This window comes from Monodelphis domestica, chromosome 1 (genome assembly GCF_027887165.1).
Source record: "Monodelphis domestica isolate mMonDom1 chromosome 1, mMonDom1.pri, whole genome shotgun sequence".
Taxonomy (NCBI): Eukaryota; Metazoa; Chordata; class Mammalia; order Didelphimorphia; family Didelphidae; genus Monodelphis; species Monodelphis domestica.
Window position 1 is genome coordinate 87,305,418 of NC_077227.1, and position 16,139 is coordinate 87,321,556.

Sequence of the window (16,139 nt, forward strand, 5' to 3'; positions counted from 1 at the left end):
GTTCTCTAGAGGCTGAAAATGTCCAAGCAGTTTACTGTGGTCATTAAAACAACTCACTGCTCCATAGATTGGACTGAATCTTTCACTTTTCAACTCAATGTTTGGCATCACATAGACATCCATTAAAATATAAAATTCAAACTGTCTGTTCGCTTAGCAGGGTGTCTTCCTTCACTACTCAGCCATACCATTCCAAAGTCTGTAAAATATTCCTCACATTCTTCACCATCAGGAGGATTGCTCTCTTTTCTCCCAGATGCTCAAAATGATGCTTGCATTGTGTTAAATGAGGTAGAGATACAGACAACTAACCTCAAGGGCTGTTGGAGAACCTCCCCATCTAATTGATGTTCTTCAGCCATTATGCTCAATTTGTATCCACATTCTTCAGACTCCAATTGAAATTCTGAAATGAGCTAACTGTTCTGAGGGATTCCATTGCAAGAGTAGTTGGGCATAGTAGCTATGAAAGGAGTTACATTTTTTCCTTTTAGAAATGGCAACTGAAAAATCACCAGAAAGGAAAATGTTATTGGTCAGCTAACCTTGTGCTGGATATCTCTTTCTGGACTTATCCCACCACTCACTCATCTAAATATTAATTATAGATAAGGGGCAGCTAGAAAGCAAGTGGATAGATAGGTCTGTAGTTGGGAGGACCTGGGTTCAGATGTGGCCTCTGACAATAATTAGCTTGTGTAACCCTGGGCAAGTCACTTAATCCCATTTGTATAGCCCTTGCCCTTCTGTCTTAAAGTTGTTAGTAGGACAGAAGGTAAGGATATATGAATATATGTGTAGGAGGGAATTACTCAATTCCTGGAACTAAATGTCTGACCAGACAAAAAGAACCTAGGTCTGGAGTCATGGGACCTATGACTGAATACTAGATCTGTTTTTCATGAATTATGATTGAATCAGGATTGGAATGAGCTCATTGACAACTAGAGATTCACCCCACAACATTGAAATTAATAGAGTATTGATAGCACTCACTCCTTTAGCAGCATCAGTGAAGAAAGAATTGAGCATAGAACCTAGTTAGCCAGGAGAGCTAGGAAGCATAGTGGACAAAGTACCAGATCTGGAGTTGGGAGGACCTGAGTTCAAATATGACCTCCTACCTGTGTGACCCTGGGCAAGTCAATTAACCCTAGTTGCCTGGCTCTTTCTGCTCTTCTATCTTAGAATTGCTAGTAGAACAGAAGATAAAGGTGGTGGTAGTGGTGGTGGTGGTGGTGGTGGTGGTGGTGGTGGTGTGTGTGTGTATGTGTGTGTGTGTTAATTCAGTTAGCAAGAATGATTAAAGTAGGAATGGTGTCCTTCTTCTCTGTAGCACTTATACCCCAGGTAAACTACTTCTGGATAATGGTTGCAATCCCAGTAAGTTCCTCCCCCGTCAATGGCCAGCTAGCATCTTTCTCAGTAAACCCAATGGTAGTCTCTCTAGAAGCACCATGACAGCTTGTGTCAGGATCTACCCTTCTCCTCAACAAAATTTGTCTTTAAATATTGATGTAGGACATTTTTTTAGTTGCATTCCATATAACTACCCTGGATAAGTGACCAAACCCCTCATTTTCATATCTTATCCTATATTAAAGGGCTGTTTTAAGGAAAAGGTTTAATGAAACTTAAGTTGCTATAGAAAGTCTCTCTCTCTCTCTCTCTCTCTCTCCATATATGTGTAGACAGACAGACAGACAGATAGATAGATAAAAGGATAGATGGATAAATAGATAAATATTGATGTAAACGTGAAACAAGGTACCATAGAAACTCTCTCTACATATGCATTTATTATGCACATACACATAAATACACATGTAGAAGAATATCTGTAGCACCTTGTTTCAAAAATAGTGTATATTATATATTAGGCTAGGTAACACAGTAGATAGAATGCCTGGCCTGGAGTCAGGAAGGCCTGAGTTCAAATTCAACCTTAGACACTTACTAGCTATGTGATTATGGGCAAGTCACTGTTTGCCTTAGTTTCTCCATCCATAAAATGAGTTAGAGAAGGAAATGGCACACCACTCCAGTATCTATGCCAAGAAAACACCAAATGGAATTGCAAAGTTGGACATTACTGAAAATGACTGAAAAACAACAAATATTAATTATATATTATATATTATGCACATATACACATATATTAACATATGGAACAAAAATCCAACAACAGTTTGAGGCCTGCCCTCTATTTCCTCTCCAGCTATAGCTGAGAATGCCAACTCTTCACTGAGTTTCAGCCATTATTCTTTTATATTCTCTCCCCGTTGGGGGCCTTTTTGAGAAGACAGAAAAATCAACTCATTTCTAAGAGAACAAAGGGGAAGCTGACATATTAAAAAGCACTGTGTGTTAGCTATGCAAGTGAAGTTTTGAAACGGGTGATCAATTCCCAATGTGAGCGACTAAGGGCACTGAGAGGGAAAAAAAGGCAACTGCTAATTACGGAGGGTGGAACTGTGCTTTTAAAGCAGAGGATAGTAGGAACTAGTCCAATACATGGTCTCTTTTGTGATTATCAAGGTAATTGAAACAGTATTAACCCCCTGATACTTGGGATTTGGAACTCAATATGTAGTAAAAAGCATTAGCACTTAGAGTTGATCTAACCCAAGCCACAGTGAGGAGTTATTCATATAACCACCATAAAAGTCTTCTTGCATTATTGAACAGTGTATGTAGCTTTGCTCAGGAGTCTTTTATTCTCTTTTCCTTTGTTGTGCCTAGGAATTTCAAAAGGCTTTTTTGTGCAAGTGATACCACTCCCCCACCCCCACTCATGTTATACCTCCAATAATGAACACAACATTGAAAATATTTCCTTTCTTCTGTCTTCTCTGAAGAGCCTGGTTACACTACAGCATCTTGTAGAGAAATTAGAGGCAAGCTCTTTACAAAGCAATCAATACATCCATTTTATTCAAGCCATCTTGCCAATAGATAAGCCTAGCTGGGGAAAGGTTAAGTCATTTGCTCTAGTTCACAAAGCAAAACTATGATTCTATAAGAAAAGAAACTGGAATGAAGAAATCCTCCCTTTTCTTCTTTGAAGTGGTGGACAACAGCTTGGAAAAAAGACATACATTGTCAAGAACAATCAATTATTAATTATTTGGCTCAGTGATACTTCTTTGTTAAGAGAGAAAGTTCTGTTGAGGGAGAAAGGAACTGGGAAGGAACAATGATTCAAGAAAAAAATCAATAAAATGTTTAAAAGAAAAAGGAAAGAATCTAGAAGCTTTGATTCTATCTCATATGCAAATTACAGATATACCCTCTTAGTCTCTTAAAAACAAAGCCCAGATCCTCCCCACAGAATAAAAAATAAAAATAAAACATCAAATCCTATTAAACAAATAATAAAAGAAAAAATATCATCAGCATTCCATTAAAAAGTAACAGACTTGAAAAATGAAGCCACACTACTATTAGTAGCTCTGTTCTGCAGTAAGGTCCAGGTACCTTTTATTAAATAGAACACTATTCAACAATAAATATTTCTCATGCAAGGCCAGAGAAGTTACTGAAATTGGCTTTTTCCCAGCTTGACTGATTCAGCAGGAAATTAACCAGTGTGCACAAAACCTTGTGTTCTAGGGTTTGGTTAAATAATAATAATAATAAAAAGTTGGGAAGTCCAAAAAGTGAAAATCATGTAAACACCCACATTTTACTATTTGTGAGTCCCAGTAGAAATGGAGTAAGTACACTGTGGAACTAGTGGCTAAGGTAGACTGTTCACAAAACACAAGTTATAGACCAATGGATGCCAAATAACCTAAATCAATCAATGCCCAACCTTTTAGTGAGAAGATACTTTCCATTTTATTAAACCCTTTAAAACAGGGTGGGGCAGTTCTATGAGTTTGGGGACTGAAGTTGAAGTTCTTAAGCCTGTTTGGTAGGGGAGACAGAATTACTACTAACTACAGTCCCCTTTCCCCTTTCCCAGACACACACACACACACACACACACACACACACACACACACACACACACACCAAAAATGCAAGAGGGACTTCTGACCAAACTGAGACCCTAGAAATACTTCTCATGGTAGTAAACTCCTCTGCCCATTGCCTCAAAATTATTTCCCAGATAGCTTTTTGCAGATTTCAGAAATTTTACAGTTAATGCTTTATTCAAAAGTCAAAAAAAGTTAAAAGACTTGATATATTGTCTCCTATTAAAATGGAAAAAATATTATTGGGAAATGATACAGAGTGAGCCATTCCTGTCATTAATGCCACAATGAACATTCTAGCCTTTGCAACATGATAGCCAGCAGCTAAACACATCTGTGGGAAGGAGATCCTTAATAGGTAAAGTCTTATGAGAGGGGAGGAGGAAGAGATTGACAAATCTAAAATTGCGATCCTAGCCAGCAAAAGCTAGGCTGCATGAGATTCCTCAGTGCTGAAACAGAAGGTAATGGGGTAGAGAGTTGCATGATAGCCCTGTATGCCTGGGATAGTTGAATGCCAAGCAGATTGAGAATGACATTGAGGAGTATGTGGAAAGTACCCATAGCAAATTTAACTAATTGTCCTGCTCCAAACAAATCACTCTCCCACTGAAAACAGACTCTCTAGTGTTAGAAAAATCCAAGTTAAAAGTTCTTTATTATCCTACCCTTCCACAAACCTTTCCAGGTATATTGTTTCCTACTTCTCACTATGCTCCAGCTCAGATGATCTTATCCTATGCCTCCCTTTCCCAAGTTCCCTTAATTTTACAGATTTCATTCTCTCCTATATTACAGTTCCATTCCCCTTCCCTCATAGTCTTTTGAAATCTTGCCCAGTTTTCAAACCCAATTGAAATGTTACTTTCTTCATGAAAATCTCCGAATTATGTGATCTCTCTGTTGGTTAAATTCCCATAAACCTGTGTTCCTCTGTTTCAGTCCTTATCTCAGCTTATTCTGTGTTATTTCATGTTTTCTATATCTCTTTATTATTAGTTCTTCAAGGGCAGAAACAGTGCACTACTCACACAAGCTCCTAAAACAGGTAGATTCTCAAAATGTTGGATTGAATTATGTAATTTTCTATTAAGAATTTTGCATCTACCAACTTACTTTGTGGAAATGAGACTGGAAAGAGTTCCACAGAATATTATTATTTCTTTGAAAAATCTGTGCTTAATTAATATTCCATATGAGGATTATGTGATCATTTGCTATGAATATTTGATCCACTGACTACCTCATCAACTTATCTTTCAGTATGACTGAATGAAAAAAGGTTTTTTTTTTAACTTCCACTTGTGTTAGGAGTAGACATGTGCTGAAATTTCAGGCTGGGAAGTCATTTGATTTTGTTGAAGGGAGGGAAAAGGCAAGTGAATACAGTATTGGTTTGGGTAAGGAAATTCAATGTGCATATGGAAAGAGAGTTTTCATTTTTTTCTGAACAGAAAGTCAAAACCAGTCAGTACTTTTTGAATTAATGTCCAAAACAGTAAAGTTCTACATTTCTCAACCAACATATACAACAAAAAATCCACAGAGTTGCCATTAAAATCTATTTCACATATAGGAAATCCACTTTACTTACAGAACAGGGACTCATTAATTTCTACAACATAGCATGTTGCTTCAACTAGAAAGTCAACGTAACATTGTACTCTATTGTATTGCTATTGTTGTTCAGTCATTTCAGTTGTGTCTGACTCTTCATGACATTCCTTGAGGTTTTCTTGGTAAAGATACTGGAGTGGTTTGCCATATCCTTCTACAGCTCATTTTATAGATGAGGAAACTAAGGCAAACAGAATTAAGTGACTTGCCCAGGGTCATAGCTATCTAAAGCCAGATTTGAAGTCAGGTCTTCTTGCATCCAGGCCCAATATTCTATCTATGTGCCTTGATCTATGCCTTCCCACCATAACTGGGCCCCTTGTAGTTGCTCATTCTATTTTGCAAAACTGAAGATATGCCAAAATGAGGATGGGAGAGTTATGTATTGTGATATTATTGTTCAGTGTCCCTAGGTATGCTACACTAGGAATTAAAAAAACAAAATAGAATCAGAATTAGCTGGTACAAATCATATGGGTAGGGTTGAATTGATATGATCAATGATCATCATTCCCACCACCAAATACAGTACCTTTAGTAATATAAAAGCAACAGGAGTCATAAATCCATTAGACATAAATGCTTTTGAGTGCTCTCTACACTCCATAATAAGAAACAAAAAGAAAACACATTAAAAATGGGTGCTATCACATGTACCTTTTAGTCACTTTGTTCTCCAATGATTTAAATTTCTCTAATCTGAACTAATTTATCTGCTTAAAGTAAGGAATGCAGGCTTGAACACCAGCAAATAGTGGCTAGTTTTATATCTTCCAAATAGTTTATACACCAGATCTCTTCCTACTATCCAAGATCCAAGATTCCCTAGTAGAAATATCAGTGCCATCAACCACTCTTGGAATCCTTTATGGATGGATGAAGTCATAACATTCTGGTTTATCCTCATGCTAATGTGGTCTGATGGAAAAGACTATAGCTCTAGAGTCAGGAGAATAATTTTCTAATCTCAGTTCCTTCTCATATTGTATGTGTGCCCTAAGGCAGGTTTAATCAATTCTCTCAACATAGGTTCCCTCATCTGCAAAATTGAGATGATAATTTTGTTTCACACAAAAGAATTACTAGAAAACATTCAAACAAACATATCTATATAGTTTATATACCACCTCTTAAAAATGAACTTATTTTTGTTAACAGAAAGGAGATATGTGTCCTTAACTTAACACCATACTAGCATCAGTCATTGTATGTGACCAGTTTCATTTTCTCTCAGTTGTCTCAATTTATGTTGGTGTAGAGAAATATATTATTCTTGTGATGCTACTTGCTTCACTCAAAATTACTTCATAAATATTTTTCTACAAATTCACAATAGTTATCATTCCTTATAACATGATGATATTTCATTACACCAATATGCTATTTAGTTGCATTCTCCAATCTTTTTCAAACACTTTCTAGTATTTCATCACAAATAATGCTGATATGAACATTTGTTAACAGATGTTTCTTTTCTTGCTTTTAGTAATCTCTTTGGGACAGAACTTCAGTAATAGAATTTCGTGGTCAAAGGGTATGAGCAATTTAATTTAACATCTTTAATAATTCCTAAATGTTTTCCAAAATAGTAGACTTCAATTACTGCTCTGATGATAGAGTATTATTAGTGTGTCTATAATCTCACAGTACCTCCCAAAATGATTTTTCCTCATCTATTAGCATCTTTGTTGACTTGATACATATGAGATGATGCTCCAGAGTTATTTTAATTTGCATTTCTCTAATTAGTGATTTTTAAATATTTTTTCTGGTAGTTATGGACATACTTCTTTACCTGAAAATTGTTCATGTTTGAGGACCAATTTTGTATTAGGAAAATGACTTTAAATTTTATATATTTGTGTTTATTCCCTATTGATTTTAAATAATAAATTTCTATCAGATATATTTAATTTTTAAAATCCCCAATCTGTATTTTATCTTTTTTATTTTAGTTGTATTGGTTTAATTTGGGCAAATTGCTTTTTAAATTTTTATTTTGAATAGTCAAGATTGTTTATTTTAGTCTTTTTATCTCTTCTAACCTATTCTTGGTTATGACATGAGAATTATGAAATATATCATCTATCTTGCTTTAATATTTTTTGCTATAAAGTGTTAGTTGCTGATCTAAACATATTTTTCTCTAGATCACTTTTCAATTCTTCCAGCAGGCTTTATTGAACAGAGTTCCTTCTCTACGTAGTTTGTGTTTTTGTGTTTATAGAACATTAGACTGTTGTATACATTTGTTTCTTGGTCTTGTCTCTGTATATTTTGTGATACAAAAAGCACAGCAAAATTCAAACTACTGGATTCATAGGGTAATGAGCTTGGAATATATAAAAAGAGGATCTGTCTCTAAATCTTTGCTCTGCAACTTAATACATTTGTGACAATTGATATATCACTTATTGCTGTTTCTTGATGTGGAGGGTAGGGTTAGATCAAATATTATTGAACTTTTTTCTGTCATGGGCTCCCTTGGCTGTCTAATGAAATGAATGAACCCCTTTTAGGTAATATGTTTAAAATAATGGATGGGAAAAATTGAAATTCAGTTAATGAAAATAAAAATACAATAGCTTATCCATCCATGTTCATAGAATTCCTGAAATGTATCCATAGACCTCACAGGCATCCAGAGACACAGATAAAGAAATGATGAACTACACAATTTCTAAGTATACTTCCTGTTCTTTATTTCCTATATAACTTCCTTATTTGCATAAAGTGCTCTAAAACCTGGTACAGTGCCCATACTTTTTATCCCAAAGGTGTGGGCACATGATCTAGAAGAAGTGATTTCTTTTGAACAGTCTTGTTTAAAAAATAATTTGTGAATCACAACAATCCTAGAGAAAATATATATATATATATATATACATATATATATATGTTTGCTATATTTATGGTAGGAAACATAGAATGAATGAGATGATATAACAGCCAGTGAATAGGTAAGGTATGGTCTTTTAGAGAAGGGAATCTCACCTACTTCTAAAATGAACTGTAAGGGGAAACATTGGGCAAGAATGTGTCTGTGTCCTTTCCTTCTCTCATTCTTTAGCAGGGCAAAAGGAGAACTTAACAAGAGAGAAGTTTGGAAGAAAAGTTCAGAAATCTAATAGAAGGTGGCATGATTGCTCTCTTAGTTACAGACTTAAACAAATCCTTATTTAATACTAAAATTCTTTTGAGTCTATCTATACTATAGACCTAAATGAATATCTGTTTGAGTACAGCAGTTTTAAGGAGTTCGACCATTTCCCCTGAGATCTTCTGTGCTTTGGGTGGGGTAAAACCAGGTGGGAAGAAATGCCAGAAAGGGATAAAACAGAGAACAATTGAGCAATAAATCCAAGAGAGAAAAAGCCAGCTCTCAGGAGCAGGATCTATAGAGGACACTGGTATAAGAAAAAGACTAGGTGTTGAGTCTATGACACTGGGAAATACTCATTGGGACATCTTTGAGACTTTGGGTTTCTTTAAATTACTTATTGCCAAAATGTTTGTTGATTCTTCCTTTTATTTTAACAAAACCTTCCTTTCACATGTTGTACCCAGGAGGCTTACAAGTGGGGTGTTGATGCCAGCCTTCTGGACTGTCAAATGGAGAAATTTTCCCAGGTTTCTGGGAGGGGGATAAGCCAAGTAAAATGTGAACTCCCCTCCCCACAAACCATAACCAGTGCCCTTTGTACCACAGGTAATATGTGCACAAAGGTTATATTATCAATGTTCACATTTAAATTGCTTCATTTCTAGGCTGTTTTCATACCAACTTGTCCTGGTTTGGACTAATACCCCAGAAGGCATTTGGCTATATGCCTAGGTAGTCTGCACTTTTAAAGGGAGATTGGAGGAGAATAGAGTGTCTGGCTTCTTAGTTACATTTCTTCCTGAACTCCAATGACAGTTCGATGTAGATCACTAGTCCCCAAACATTTCACTCCATATGAAACTTCTGGATATTTGCCAGGACTACTAAATAGAGAACAATTGCTCCTTAGTGGGACTAAATGTGGTCAGTTTGAAGGAATAGTGAAAAAAATAGTCTTCCTAGAATAGAGAATTCTTATAGGAGAATACTAAGTGATAAGACTGGAAAGTTTGGTCATATCTAAAGAGTGGAGGAGTTTGGATTTTAATCCTTTAGGTAATTAGAAGCCATTGAAAAATGATTGATACAATGACACATATAAAACCCAGTGGAATTGTTTGTTGGCTATGGGAGGGGGTTGGGGGAAGGGGAGGAAAAGAACATAAATCTTGTAACCATGGAACAATATTCTAAATTAATTAAATAAAATTTTCCTAATTAAAAAATAAAAATAATTGATAAATAAATCAAATCAAATCATATCAAAATCAGCCTTTTCTTAGGTGCCCAGAAAAATACTGAGACCTGTTTAGAGATACAAAATAGGCAAAAAATGTCATATTTATCCTCCAGTACCTTACAGTTCAATTGTCGTTAAGATAATAGATAATAGTATCATGGATTTATGGTTGGAAGGGATCTTAGAAACCATTAAGTCCAACCCCTTTCATCTTACATGTGAAAATCCTGAGGAACAGAGAGGTTAAGTGACTTCCCTAGGTAAGGTCACACAACTAGTAATCATCTGAAGTGGAACTTGAATCTAGGTCTTCCTGACTCTAACTCCAATGCCATTTTGTCTATGCAATGATGCATCTCAACAACATAAGTATTTCATTGTTAGTAAAAAGTGTTAAAACCATAGGTTTTGCTTTTAGAAAATATGGTCACGTCCTACCTCTCCAATCTTCTTACACCTTACACATCCTCATCCCTTCTCCCACAAGAACTCTGCAACTCAGTGGCACTGGCCTCTTTGCTGTTTCTTTTAAACAACATTCCATCTTCCAACTCTTTGTTTTTTCCCATTCCTGGAACTTTCTCACTCCTCGTCTCCATCTTCTGGTTTCCTTGATGTCCTCAAGTCTCAGCTAAATTCCCATCTTCTCTATGAAACTATTATTGCTCCCACTTATAATTAATGCCTTTCCTCTGAGATTGTCTCCAATGGATCTTCTCTATAGCTTTATACATAGTCCTTTGTATGTTGTCTTCCCTATTAGATTGTGAGCTCTTTGAGAACAAGGACTGATTTTTTAAAGTTGGTGATTCTGCTGTTTTTTGTCTTTATTTAAATCCCCAGCACTTAGCACATTTCCTGGCACATGCTGGGCACTTAAATACTTATTGACTGATTGAATAGAACTCAGTTGTGCCCCAGAAATGAATGTCAGAAGTGCCACATAGCAGTATTTAAGTGGGGTTAGTGAGGTAACAGTGTTGGTGTAGAGATGCCATAGTGGTCAGTCTTGGAGGATATCCTGTGTAAGGGGTAAAGGAGAAAGTGAGAGCAAACAGGTTAGGTGAGGACAAACACACCAATAACTTGTCTAGGGTGAATTCAGTCTCCATGTTCCAGTAGGTAATAAAGAGGTGAATTTAGAAGGTAGGAGATTAGATTCAAATTTAGTAATCCCATCCTCACCTTTATGATTTTGGGTAAGGTATCAGTTTCTTCAACTATAAAATGAAATGGTTGGATAAGATATCCTAAATGGTTCTTTTGAGCTCTCAATTTACAATCCTGTATTGACCTAAGGATGGACTGGTGGCTTTCTGGGAAAAGTAGTCACAAATTCAAATTGGTACATCTGTATTAAAGTCTATAATCAGTAGAGAGGACCAGAGGTTCAGAGCTAGAAGGGACCTCATAGGTCACCTGATCCTACCATATCATTTGACAGATGAGTAAATGAAGTCCTGAAGATGTTGAATGACTTGATCAATGTCATGCATCAAAGTCTGGATATGATCCCAAATCCTATGCTTCTAAAGCCATTGTTCTATTACCCATTCTCTCCAGTCCTATTCTACTCCTCAGCCTAAACATCAATAGGATGTTCCAATTGATAGTGACATGAATGATACATTTGGCTTAGAGCTCTCTATCCCATCCCATGGACCTCAGCTCAGTCCTCTTTATCTAAAGAACACAAGAACCACTGTGACTTAACAGTTGGATTTAACCAAGCACAAAATACTTTTACTGAGTTGAAAATTGTAAGCTCATAGGTTGACAGTCATAGAATTCAGTTTTATTGTTGAAATGAATATAAAGTAAGAAACTAGAAATATTTAGGAGTCTGGTCTTAGATATATTTCATACAGCTTCTACCTCAGATATATTTTCATTTTAGTTCCTGTCTCTTAAAGCCATGTCTGGTCTTTTTGAGTAGTTCTTGAGGGGGAGGAACCTCAGCTTTTTTTTAGTTTTATTCTATAGCCCCACACCAATTTTTATAAAAGTAAAATTAATTGAAGGGATTTTATTTTTATATCAAAGAAAAACAACCAATAAAGCAACCAATAAAGAAACATTATTTCTCTGTAGTTCTCCTAAGCCTTGCCACCTCTCTGCCACCTCTACTTGTGAACAGGACTTTTACTTAGCAGATTCTTGCAGGGGTTTTTAACCTGAAGCCTATGAGCTTGTTTTCATGAAACATTTTAATAAATATTTCGACATCATTCATTTCCATAGAAATGTCATACATTTTTATTTGATGCATTTAGATATATTCTTTCTGAGAAGAGGGCCATTGGCTTCACCAGGCTGTGAAAGGGGACTCTGACACACATACGTGTTAAGAACCCCTGCTAGAGAACCAACTAGTCATAGAATATTATTAGGACTAAAAGAAACTTTGAAGCTCATTTAATCTAACTCATTCATTTAGAGATAACAAAATGAAGCATCAAGAGGGACAATAGCTCTCTCTAAGGCACACAGATATTTAATTGCAGACTCAGAGCTAGAACTCAAGTATTTAGTCCAGGATTCTTTTCTCTATACTGTACTGTCTGCTATTCTAAGATTTCTTTCATCTTCCCTCTTTATCTTTTACTACTTCTTCCCTTGACCTGAATTTTCCTTGTCTTAACTTCCTCATAGAACAAAGGATCAGATATAGAAGTGATATGAATATAGGGGTGAGGACCTTCTAAGGGCATTCTAAGTATGTTTTGCATTGGGCAACAAGTCCATTAAACAGATTCTGGCTCAGCAGAATTGCTCAATGAAGTTGGCAAATACCTCCTTGCTTTGCCATTGATGCAAATCACCACCTGGTCAATTCAGCTATATAACAAAAATGATAGAGGAACAGGACTTTCTAGAAAATGAAATTGTTTCTATTCATTCTATACCCTTGTCTGACATATGAGTTCACCCATAGGATCATATATTTATACCTGGAAGAAATCTTAGAAATCATCTAGTCTCATTTTACAGATGAAGAAATTGAGACAGGATAAGTGACTTTTCCTTGGACACATAGGTAACAGAGTCAGGATTTGAATACAAACAGTACTATTCCCACTGCACCATGCTGACTCACTTGAGCTTAACCAATGATGGAGTTGGTCTCTTTTGAGGACTAATTTATAGAATTGTAGGTTTGCAGGGTAGAAAAGAACTCAGAGTCTAGATTTCTTCTACTCCTTATTCAATGCTTTTCCCAAAACAATTTAGAAGGATCTGGAAAATTCCCCTACCCCCACACCCTGCATTCTCACTCAAAAGGCATTTCAGATGCCTTCAGTTTAGTTTTATTCTGCTCTTGAGCTTAGGTGACTGAGTCATAGTTGTAATATTATTTTTTTTTTCAGTCTGGGAGGCTGCCTGGTGAGTTCAAGAAGTCCAGAGATCTTGGATCTCTCAGTCAGAGCTGGCTGGCAGCGTGAAGAATTTCAGCATCAGAGAAGATGATCACAGAAAGAAAGGAGGAACCTGGCCTGTCTTTCCAGAACTCATCGACCTTGTGGGAATTGTTTGTACAATGCAAAGCTGAAGTAAAATGTAAAATGCCTATTTAACAGTCCTGAAAATTTCCACAAGTTCTGAGGCTTACGTCAAAACCTCCTAAATGAATATAACAGTAGTTATCTTATTAGCACTTTTGTTGAGGAACATTTTTGAATGTTTTGTATTCAGTATACATTTGTTTGGAAGAAATAAATAGATTTCCTATACCTGATTTACACTGGAGCTGAAAGAACCAGAGATGCCAGAAAGAATACTGGTATTTTCTATTTAGAGGACAAATTTGCCCAGGACTAAACCTAACCCTGAAATGGATAGAGGATAGACTTAGAGTCATGGATACTCATTTTCTTATGTTCAAATCTAGCCTTGGACACTTACTAGCTGTTTAATCCTGGGCAAATTCCTTTACTCTTTGCCTCACTTCCTCATCTGTAAAATGAGCTACAGAGGGAAATGGCAAACCATTCCAGTTTCTTTGCTAAGAACACCCTAAATGGGGCCCAGAACAGCTGAAACAATGGAACAACAAAATCCAATCTTCTCATGATAGAGATGAAAAGGGCCCCTTGATGGAGAGAGAGAAGCACTAGCAAGTAAGGGAATAAGGAAAAATATTCCTACAGAAAAAGGTACCTGAAGAACTAAGGATTATAAAGGGAGATATGGAGATTGAGGTGGGAAGTATATTCCAAGCATGGAGGACTGCCAATCCATTTTTTTGGGTAGAAGAATAGTTTAGCTGGTATGTAAAAGGATGGAGGAATAACAATATATAATCAGTCAGAAAAAAAGAGAGTTGGAACCAGATTGTGAAGGACTTCAAACGTTGAACAAACCCCTTCTATAGCTCTAAAGCAATGACTCTAAATATAATCCCTGAATCCTTTAACAAGAATCAGAATAAATTCAAATTAACAAATATTTATTGAATGCCCCCCAAAATGGAGGGGAAGCAATACCTGCTCTCAAAAAGCTTACAATCTGGGTGATATATTTAGATGATCATATACAAAAACTGAAATGTCTTAATACACAGTCAATTTTTGTGAAGGTACCATTTATAGCTAAGAAAAGGCATATTTTTCTATTCCCATTGAATTTTCTCCAGAAGTCTAAAATATCTACTTTTCTAAAACTACATGAATCTTTTAACTACTTTCTCATTTATTTTATATTTGAATTTATCTAGCTCTGAGAAGGGAAAGTTAAGGTTCCATACTTTTATAGTTTTACTTTCAATTTCTTCCTGTCACTCATTTTTCTTTTCCTTTAAAAATTTCAATGCTATGTCATTTGATGCACATGCATTTAATATTGCTATTACTTCCTTGTCTATTATAACTTTTAGCAAGATGTAGTTTCCCTGATTATCCATTTTAATTAGGTCTATCTTTGTTTTTGCTTTGTCTGAAATCATGATTGCTATGCTCCCTTTTTTACTTCTGCTGAAGCATAATGATTCTACTTTAACTCTTACTTAGATCTCTGTGTCTTTGTTTCAAAGTTTCTCAAAAAATATATTATTGGATTCTTGTTTCATTCTGCTATGATTCTATTTTATATAGATGCATTCATCCCATTCACATTCATGGTTATGATTTCTAATTGTGTACTTCTCTTCATACTATTTTGTTCTGTTTATTCTTCTTTCTCTCTTATTACTCTGTCCCTATACAAAAATCTGTTTTGCTTCTAACCACTGCCTTCCTTAATCTGCCCTCTCTCTTATCACCTCCTCTTTCTATTATCCCTTTCCCCTACTACTTCTTGTTGGGTAAGATAGATTTCAATATTCAACCAAATGTGTGTGTATGTGTACATGAAATTATGAAGGAAAATTGGCCTGATATCCTAGAAGGACAGTGTAAAATTGAAATAGAAAGAATTGGAATTGGAAGCTTGATTATATATACATTCCATATGAATCAATTCAGAGGAAAGTGAGATTTAGGCATTGTCCTCTTCCCCTATTTTTCTCCTCCAGTATAAAAGGGTGAAAGGGAATTCTTTATTCTCTGTCAATTTTGAGTTAATATCAAGTAAGAGAATTCCCAAGTCAATTACTTGAAGAAGTAAGAGAATTCCCAAGTCACTTGCTAAAATGAGAGATAACTCCAGAATTCAAAGCACCCCTACTTAATACTAAGTAAAAGTATTGCAAGTCATTAGCTAAAGTAGGTGATAACTCAGTCAAAAACTTGTGAATTCTATGATAAAAGTTGATACCTTCAGAAGCCTGTGATAAGAGTTAACACCTTCAGAGGTGAGAAGTGGATCCCACAAACACTGCCCCTCTGGACAGTGCTAGGCAATTTGTAAGCTATGATTGGCTCCTATGAAGAGGGGAAGGGAGAGTCTTCTGGAGATATTCTTCCTAGTCTTTGGAGGTAACTTGGGACTTGGACTGCCTTCCCTTCCTGGTGTTGGGAGAGAGAGTAGTTTCAGAGAGGCCTTCTTAGAGGAGGCTGTGTTGGTAGAACTCTGGATCCTCTGATCAAGGGTTAACAAGCCCAGCTCTGCAAAGCCAAGCACTGGAGCAATATTTAGTGTGATAGGATAGACATCTTTACCCTATTTTTGTATTTCTCTACTTTCACTCTTTCCACTCTTTTTGTAAACAAAAGCTGTTAAAAGTCATTTTGATTTGATCTATAATATTTTATTTTATTTTTTG

The 16,139-nt window shown here is 35.9% G+C and overlaps 1 long non-coding RNA gene across 1 annotated transcript in view; it reads left to right on the top strand.

Annotated features, from left to right (window-relative positions):
• The window catches only part of LOC103092554 (uncharacterized), a 36,361-nt gene extending 22,141 nt beyond the window's left edge, over window positions 1-14,220 (top strand). The window contains exons 3-4 of the long non-coding RNA XR_460281.3: window positions 7,084-7,131; window positions 13,309-14,220. This is a non-coding gene — a long non-coding RNA (uncharacterized LOC103092554). The remainder of the gene's footprint in view (window positions 1-7,083; window positions 7,132-13,308) is intronic.
• The last annotated feature ends 1,919 nt before the right edge of the window (window positions 14,221-16,139 follow it).